The following is a 9,031-nucleotide window of genomic DNA, read 5'->3' on the forward strand; positions in this document are numbered from 1 at the left end:
GGAATGAATGCATGCGGTGGATGGGAGAGGGAGGGGAGAGGATGCTGTAGAGGATGGAGGGGTGGTGGGTGGAGGGGGATGGTGGGGGATGGTGGGTGGATGGTGGTGGATGGATGGTAGATGGTAGATGGAAGGAAAGATGGGTGGGGAGGTGGATGGTGGGTGGATTGATAGATGGATGGTGGGAGGGTGGTGGATGGAAGGGTGGTGGATGGATGGTGGGTAGATGATGGATGGTGGGTGGATGGATGATAGGTTGGTAGTGGATGGTGGGTGGGTGGTAGATGGATAGATGGATGGTGGATGGTGGGTGGGTGGATGGATAGTAGGTGGATGGATAGATGGATGGTGGATGGTGGATGGGTAGTGGATGGATAGTGGGTGAATGGATGGTGGATGATGGATGGATAGATGGATGGTGGGTGGATGGTGGATGGTGGGTGGGTGGTGGATGGAAGGGTGGTGGATGGTGGAACATGAATGAGAGGAGGAGTAGAGTGCAGGTGTGTCGTGAGCAGGTGACTGAATACATAGGAAGAACTAATCAAGGCTGGGCTGGGGCTCAGTGGCAGAGTGCTTACCTCGCCTGCGTGAGGCCCTGGGTTCGATCCTCAGCACCACGTAAAAATAAATAAATAAAGTCATTGTGTCCATCTACAACTAAGAAAAAAGTTCACACACACCAAAAAGGAACTAATCAAATGACGTGAAGGTCCCAGGGCCAAGGTGCCCGTTCCTGGACGTTGGATGTGTCCTTCGGCGTGGGCACCTCCAGACAGGTTTGACTCCAGACAGGTTTTATTTGGGTTTAAATTTTTTGAAATAAGTTGTTACCATTTAAAAATTGGAACTTTCACATTTAAAAATTTATATAAAAAAAAAATCTGTGGGGACTGGGGCCGGGGCTCAGCGGTGGAGGCTCGGCTCGCACGTGCGAGGCCCTGGGTTCGATCCTCAGCACCACGTAAAATTAAATAAAGTGAAGGCCTCGTGTCCTGCACCAGACCTCGCTCCACAGCAGGGAAATGGAAAGGCGCAGAGAGACGACGGGAGGGGACTTCTTTATGAGGGGGGACATCTCTGTGGCTCTGGGCATGAGCAGCCCCTCCTGGGGGCAGGGGGATGTGGTGCTCACAGGCACAGACCCAAGGTCTGCCCAGGCCCCGCTGTGGCACCCTGTGGCCCTGTGCCCTGCACAAGGCGCTGGCTCCCCCTGGGCTTGGCCCTCCTCATCTGTGGAGAGGAGGTGCCCGTGCCCCCTGGCGGGTGCCAGTCTGCTCCCATGGGATGCTCTCCGTGTGAGCTGCCATTGTCTTGGGCAGGGCTGGACTCTGTCACCTACTTGCCGTCTGTGGTGGCTGAGGGCAGCCATCCCCAGTGGAGGGCAATTGTGCACCAACCCAGGGGCATGTGGCAATGTCCGAAGACGTCTTGGGGAGAGGCCACCAACACCTAATGGGTAGAGGCCAAAAACTGTGGGGAGCCACACTGAGTGACCACGCCCTCCAGTCCTGATGCGCCAGGGGATCTGGAAAGATCTCTGGAGCTTGGCGGGGCAGTGCCATGGCTCCAGACTTGGTCTTTGCCCCACTCGAGTGGCAAGGCCAGCCTTCTGAGAGGCATTCCCCTGGTTGAGCTCCACTCACCTGTTCTTTTGTAATCCTACCCCTTTGCTGTTTGGGATAGAATGTTCCCCGGAAATTCCCTTTGTGTGTCCCCTTCTCTTGCTCTGCCCTTGGGTGTGGCCTTCCTAGCTGTCAGTCAACCTGCCGACAGCAGACATCATGAAGCCAGACTCAACCCCCCCAAACCTGACCCCTGGCCTGATTTGAATGGCTTCTCCCCAATAAAAGGGCCTCTCTCTCTCTCTCTCTCTCTCTCTCTCTCTCTCTTTCGGCCTCTCCAGGGAGGCAGAGGCTGAAGAGGCTGCCCCAGGTGTGATAAGACTCTGGCCCTGAGCCAGCCCAGCCCCTGGATCTCAGGCCCAGGATAATCCCAGCCCAGGGTGCCTGGACCCAGCTGGTTCCCAGCCCAAACACCAGGCAGGAATGCATCCCTGGCGCCCCCAGTGTCCTGGACCCTGAACTACATGATAGCCCACCTGGAGTGGAGGAGGGGGCCCTCCCAGGGCCTTTCTTCCCGCCAATTGGCAGAGGATGTGGAAGCCGCAGAAGTTGAGAAGACCAATTGATGTGAACTCGATCTCAGCTCTTCCACCAGCTCTCTGGGAGACCTTGGACAAATGCCATGACTCCTCTGCCTGTTCCTTCATCTGCAAAGTGGGACATGTTCCCGACTGCACAGTGCTGCTGGGAGTTCAGATTAAGTGAGGGTTAGATGGCGCACCTGGGCCGCGTCCCAGTCCTCCCTCTGAGGCGTGCTGTTGCTGCCTTCATGTCAAACCCAGAGCTGTTTGCATCTGATGAACTTCCAAGGTGCCCCAAAAGATTTTTAAATAATGGCAAAATACACAATTTTGTTGCAAAGCCACCATTACAGATGTGGAAAGAGAGCCACATAAAATAACCGCTGGCCTCGGAAATACTGTGCGTAAGGGATATCACTTTTGTTTGAGGTGTTTAACAGTGTGCGTTCACAATACATACGAGAGACAAAGACCTCACTTTCCCAGTATGTAAAGAGCTCCTGCAGATCAATACAAAGGTGATCATCCAATAGAAAAGGAACGGTGATTGGCCACCAGAAAAACGACACAAATGGCCTTTGAGTATGTTTTAAATTCCAAACCCTAACATAGAAAGGAAGCCCCCCACCCCACCCCCCAGGCTGGAACAGAAGCCTTCTCTATTGGCAAGGCCAAGTCCACAAGTCTGAGGATCCGGGGCCGTGGTTAGAATGAGGAGGAAGCAGGCTCACATAGGTTGGGTCCCCCTTAGACAGCACTTAGACGCTCATTGTCAAAGTTCAAAAATGCACCTGGGCAGTTCCATGGCTAGGAATTTGTCCTGCAGAAATAACAGACCCAGGACCCATTCTGGGGGAAGGACGCTGACCACTGCATTGCTCCCTACAGCAAGCCTGAAACTACCCCGGGGACCATCACCCGGAAGCTGGGTGGGACGCCACTACATCCAGACGGTGGACTTCGTGAAGAGCGCTCTCGAGGCTGATCTGGAAAGACCCCCCCCCAAGTACGTGGTCAGTGGGTAAAGGAGTGAGTGGAACCCGGCCCTGGGCAGGGGTGGAGCGGCTGCTGTTTGGAGAAGGCCGCGGGGGAGCTGGGCCCCCCGGCTTCTCTGCATTCTGGATCTCCGTGGGGATCCCCAAGAAGTGGTGACCCGCGTGGCGGCTGGGCGGGGACAGGGAGAGGCAAGGATTGGAGGGAAAACATCCACTATAAATCTCCAGGAACCTTTTGAACTGTTTAAAGTGTGAGCACAGTTTCCCATTAAGTATCTGGGAGGTTTTTAACGCCTTGATAGCTGGAGGAAAGAAACCCCAGGTGGGACCTTCTTCCAGGGCGGGGTGACGCTTCTCTCTGGGTGACTTATTTTCTTCTTTTTACTTAAACCGATTTTCTAATTAAAAAATAATAATTCTCAAAATAAATTGAGGCCAAAAAAAATTTTTTTTAATTTTATTTAAAAGCAAGACCTGGGCGTTTTCTTGGCAGTCAGAGGAAAAACCAACTCTGTTAATCAATTAAAAAAAAAAAAAACTTCCTAAATGGTCAGATTGCTGTCATGGCCAAGAACATTCATTAGCGAGTGGTCAGGTAGTTGGAAATCTGTTCTGTGGACACTGCGACGTCGTACGCTGTCCACCGCGCACCTGCTAGGCAGGATCCCATCGTCTACCTCTCTGTGGTGAAATCCTGACCCGCCACTTATTACTGGGGCACACTAAGCCACCCCAACTCTCTCCGCCTCGGTTTCCTCATCTGCAACACGAGGAGGCCATACAGCTGACAGCAGGAGCCTGTCCAGCGCTTAGCTCCAGGTGTCCGCAGAGAGGGGCTCCGTCCAAGCAGGGAACCGACAGGAATTCTGCACCAGGAGGACCCCGAGGAGGAAGGCCAGGATGGGGCCCTTCGCCTCTCCCGGGATCAGTGCGCAGAGTCCCGCACACCACCCGGCTCAGCGCCGCGCTCCTCCGACAGTTTGGAGAGAGTGACACCAAGTGGTCATGTCTGGAGCTGAGTCCCCCGGCCTCCAGCCCTGGCCTTGAGCAAACGCGAATCCTTAGTTTTCTGGGCTGTAAAGCGGAGGCGACGCTGCCCACCGGGCAGAGCCGAGGGGAGGAGGAAGCCCCGAAACCCGCGGAAATCCGCTCGCGGGCCGCTGTGCCGCACGACTGCAGGGGCTTCGCTGGTGGCATTGCGCAAAGCAGTGCCCCTCAGCACGTGGCTGCCCTTAGCGTTTCGCTCTCAGACCCCCGATTGCCTTCCCCCACCTCCCCCAGCGTGATGGTCAAGCAAAGTCTCCCCAAGAGCCCAGAGCGCGCGTGGGGCACCGCGGGCCAAGGCCACTCCTCTGCACCCCCCGGAGGACATCTGGGCCACAGTCTCCACGGGACTCCAGCGAATCTTGCGCCTTCCTTACACTTACCGGTGCCCCTTCTTAATTACTAGAGCAAGCTGCAGGCTCGGAGTCCCCAGAAGGCAAGATTAGGCTGGACTTACTGAATTACATGTTCTCACAATGTTTACGTTTTGCGGTCAGGTGCTGATGGCCTTCCCTCCCAGTAGACGTGGTGGATTGCGTTACTGTCAAAGTCTTCCTTTTATTGGGTGTTCCCCGACGACCCTCCCTGCTGGAGTCAGGCCTGGCTGTGACCTCCTTTGGCCGATCCGTGTGAGCTAAACTCCCTAGGAGAAGCCTCTGGAGCCATCCCTGGGTCTCCATTTGATCTCTTCTCTCTGCTGGGACAGCGGCCTACCCCAGGGGCGCCCGCACCTTCAACAGGGACCTGAGCAAAGGAGGCCCCCGGACCAGAGCTGCAGCCAGCCCCACCAACGAGTCCTCTGAATGACAAACTCGACTTGCGGGAGCACCTCCGGGGAATCCGAGTTTTACTGCAGCGACGCCTAGCCCCGGTGGACTGACGCACTGGACACAAAGTTTCCTTTAAAAATGAATGTACTTAAGTCAAATAAACGTTTTCCAAAAGAAAAAAAATGAAGTAAATAATGTTCAGGAAGTAGGGGGTATATGCAATAATGGTAGTTATGGGATGGTGAGATTTGAGAAAACCATAGTTTTAAATGTGAAAATAGTTTCTCCAAGTTGTGTGCAGACTATCTCACCCCCCAGCCAACATTTCAAACTTTCCAGTCTGCCTCTCCCATGAAGCCTTGTGTGTGTGTGTGTGTGTGTGTGTGTGTGTGTGGCGGTGAAGATTTTTTGTTATTTGCTCCATTTAGATGCACATGACAGAGGAGTGTATTTTGAGATACACACATGGAGTATGACTTCCCATTCTGTGGTTGTACATGATGTGGGTTCACTGGTCTTGTATTCGTGTGTGAACACAGGAAAGTTATGTCCGATTCATTCGACTGGCTTCAGAAAAAGCTTTTAAAGTACTGATCTGATTGGCTTCCTCCCCTGCTCTGACCTCTTTGATGGCTCCCTTGTGCCACACCCTTCACCATGGCCTGCTAAACCTATCGTAACCTGGCCACCAATGTCGCCATGATGTTAAACCTTCCTGAAGGAGAGCAGGAGCCTGGAGCCAAAAGAAACCTTCTTTCTCCACATGCAGCTTCTTACATAATCAGCAAAATATTAATTAATTTATCTTTAACACTGATGACAGTACCCTAGAGAAAAAAAAATTAAAAATAAGCCTTGTTGGCTCTACTCTATTACTGTTGATTAGTTGGAGGACCCACATGTGTCTATTGCATTATGGAGCCAAAAGGCATACCACAAACCCCAAGACCAGCCAAGTGGGCCTCCTGAAATTGGCAGTCATGGTCAGCTGAAATTCTGAAAACATATGGCATAGTGCTGTTATTGGGAATGAGTAATCTATTTTGTTCCAGAATCTAAATTCTAAGCTCTTTAAAAATGCCTCCAAGTGGTACGGTCTGAGAGTTGCCTCCAATATTAGTGTTCCCCTTAAAGTGATAGGAACACTCTAGAAGAAGAAAGACTACATTTCCCAAACTCCCTTGCAGTGAGCAGTTGGTCATGTAACTGATGTGTGGCCAATGGGATGTGAGCGGAACTTGGAAAGGCAACCACTTTGGTTAGCCTTTTGGATCTTGGGAGGGGGAACAACGAGTGGGTGATGAGGAGATGACAAGCTGGAGAGCCAAGCCCCTGACAACCTCCAGTGCGGAGCCACCTCCCCAGCTCAGGAATTTGTGTGAGATAACTTTATATCATATTTCAGTGTCTAACTTTATGTGTCTGGACCCCACCAATGAATTATATTCTAAATGACATAGCTCTAAAGAAGTTGGTCTAGTTTGGGAAATTCCATGAATGTACCCATGAATAAATTCTCTTCTTTTTTTCAAACAGAAAGAAATACAGAGTTTTGATTCATTTATATCAGTTTATTTCTTGTTCAAAAAATTCTTGAGACCATCTTAAGGAAGATGCCCGCCCAGTGCGCAGGCACAGATGCCTTGCCTGTGCCAACAAAATCGCTCCTTGGCACCCTTACGTCCCCCAGGTCCCCGATTCCCAAAGCTGGTGGCTCAGCAGCAGCAGATGGGGAGGTTTTTAAAAAGAGATTCTTGGACATCGGCCAGTTCATTTGAAGAAGCTGGATCCTGAGAACTGATCATTTTAAAGTTGGCAGCATTGCCCACGGTGCCAGCTGTGTGACCTTGGGAGAGCTACTTACCTCTCAGTGCTACCAAGATGGGGCAGTAAGAGAGGCGGGTGCGGTGTGAGGTACCGGCACCCTGGCTGGCAGAGCAGACCTGCTGGTGGGGTGTCCACGGGTGCCAACTCCCCGCAGGACAGTCGCGCTGCCCACCAAGGGTTGTAGGTGTGCGCTCCTTCACCAGCAGCACGAGGACTGACCATGTGGCCGCTGACTCTCATTCCTGGACCGCAGGCGCCCCTGCTCATCGCGCTCATCCTTGTTCCACAAGATTTATTGAGCCACTACGACTTCAGTCAGGACAGAACAGACAAGCGGTGACATCGGTGACTTCTCCCAGGGAAGCTTTACTGCCTAAAGATGCACATTAAGGGCCCTCTGGGACAGGTGGCCTGGAGATGGACACACAGAGAGCCAGCGGTCGTGGGCGATTCCATAAGGGCCAGGCCCGCGGGCGGCTTCCATCTTTTGCACATGACAATGGGGACAGAGGAGCCTCCTGAGTCCAACCTCATCTCAGCAAAGTCTGGGAGGGCCAAGGGGAGAGTGGACATGGACCGAGATCGTCTCTGGGGCGTCTACGCATTCAAGAGACTGTTCCAGGAGCTGGGGACTCCGAGGGGAGCACACCTACAAGGTCCCCAGCCTGAGAGGTCCCTTCTGTCGGGAAGGCGACAGGGAGCCTCTGTGGGTCTGTGCCATTTGTACTTAAGTGAGAGTACATGGAGATGCGCTCGAGGGCTGGGCTGCGGGTCCTTCCACTTTGTCCCCTCCTGGGATCCCGGCTCCACCCACGGGGCCCACAGCGCAGGTGCGAGGCACCGGGTTCCTGCAGATCCGACAAGTGAGGCCCGAGCTCTCTGCTCACTTAATTCGCATTTTTCTTATTTCAAAGGAAGTTGGACGCCCTTCCTTGTCTCCAGCTGTTGGTCTTTCCTTTCCTCTGAGCTGTGTGTCCGTATCTCTTGCCCACTTTTCTGCTGAGTCGCTGATCCAGGATGTTATTAAATGAAGAAACGAAGGGGCAGAACCGAGAGAGCGTTAGAAGCTTTTTTTTTGTTTTTTTGTTTTTTTTGTTAAATTAAAAGTGAAACGATATTTTGTCGTGTACATATAAATATTCTTCCATATGCATGAAAGGTTTCCAGAAGCAACCACAGGAAATGGTTAATAGAGTGACCAGGTAGGTACCTTTTTCTTTCTGTCTTCTTTTTTTTTTTTTGGTCTGTGAGCTTTTAAGAAAAGGGTCATTAGGGCTGGGCTGGGGCTCAGTAGCAGAGCGCTTGCCTGGCACCTGTGAGGCACTGGGTTTGATTCTCAGGACCTCATAAAAAATAAAGATATTGTGTCCATCTACAGCTAAAAACTTTAAAAAAAAAAGAGTTATCATTTTAATGCCCTGAGTTTGGAGGTAGTTGGTTATATCTGAGTTTTTTTTTAATCTTTCTGAGTAGCTTCACTTTTCTAACCATCTACAAGTGTTACTTGTTTTGTTTTTAAATATATCAGAAAGAAATGGACTGAGAATGTGGCTTAGTGGTGGCCTCGTGGAGTGCTAGCTCAAGGCCCTGGGTTTGATCCCCAGACCATGAAGCAAGCGGGGGAAAGAACAATGAGAGTTATTTGGCCATTTTGTTTGTCCTTATATTTCTTGTATTTTAGTATTTATTTACTTTATTTTTTACTTCTCCGGTACTAGGGAATTTAACCCAAGGGCACTTTACCACTAAAATACACCCCCAGCCCTTTTCATTTCTTATTTTGAGACAGGGTCTCTCTCACTAGTTGCTTAGGGCCTCCCTAAATTGTTGAGGCTGGCCTCGAACTTGTGATCCTCCTGCCCCAGCCTCCTGAGCTGCTGGGACTACCATGTATCTGATACTTCTTCTATTTTAAAATTTCTAATAGTTGTTATTTTAATTTAAAAATGTTTAGAAGCATATTATATCTGCAAAAGCACCCCATTGGGAACTGAGTTCAGCTCGTGACTTACACATTATAAATGCTCAAGGGATATTTGTTGGATTGGAAGTAGAAACCTTCGTTTCACGTGCAGCAGGAGAGAGAAGCCACATCCTTCAGTTGGATGGACTCAGGTCCCTGTCGGACAGCCCACTGGGCCCACAGAGCTGCAGAAGATGAACACAGTCACTCTGTCACTCTCCGTCAGCAGGGGAGCAACTGAGGCCCTCCAAGTGAAGGGATCTTTGGCAGCGGTCACAGAATGCAA

General features: G+C 51.4%; 1 long non-coding RNA gene across 1 annotated transcript in view; it reads left to right on the top strand.

Moving 5' to 3' along the window:
- LOC107137183 overlaps positions 1-5,653 on the top strand; it is a 9,427-nt gene extending 3,774 nt beyond the window's left edge. Inside the window, exons 2-3 of the long non-coding RNA XR_001502820.2 lie at positions 3,035-3,152; positions 4,683-5,653. This is a non-coding gene — a long non-coding RNA (uncharacterized LOC107137183). The remainder of the gene's footprint in view (positions 1-3,034; positions 3,153-4,682) is intronic.
- The last annotated feature ends 3,378 nt before the right edge of the window (positions 5,654-9,031 follow it).

The sequence above is a fragment of the Marmota marmota genome, unplaced genomic scaffold (genome assembly GCF_001458135.2).
Source record: "Marmota marmota marmota unplaced genomic scaffold, marMar, whole genome shotgun sequence".
Taxonomy (NCBI): domain Eukaryota; kingdom Metazoa; phylum Chordata; class Mammalia; order Rodentia; family Sciuridae; genus Marmota; species Marmota marmota.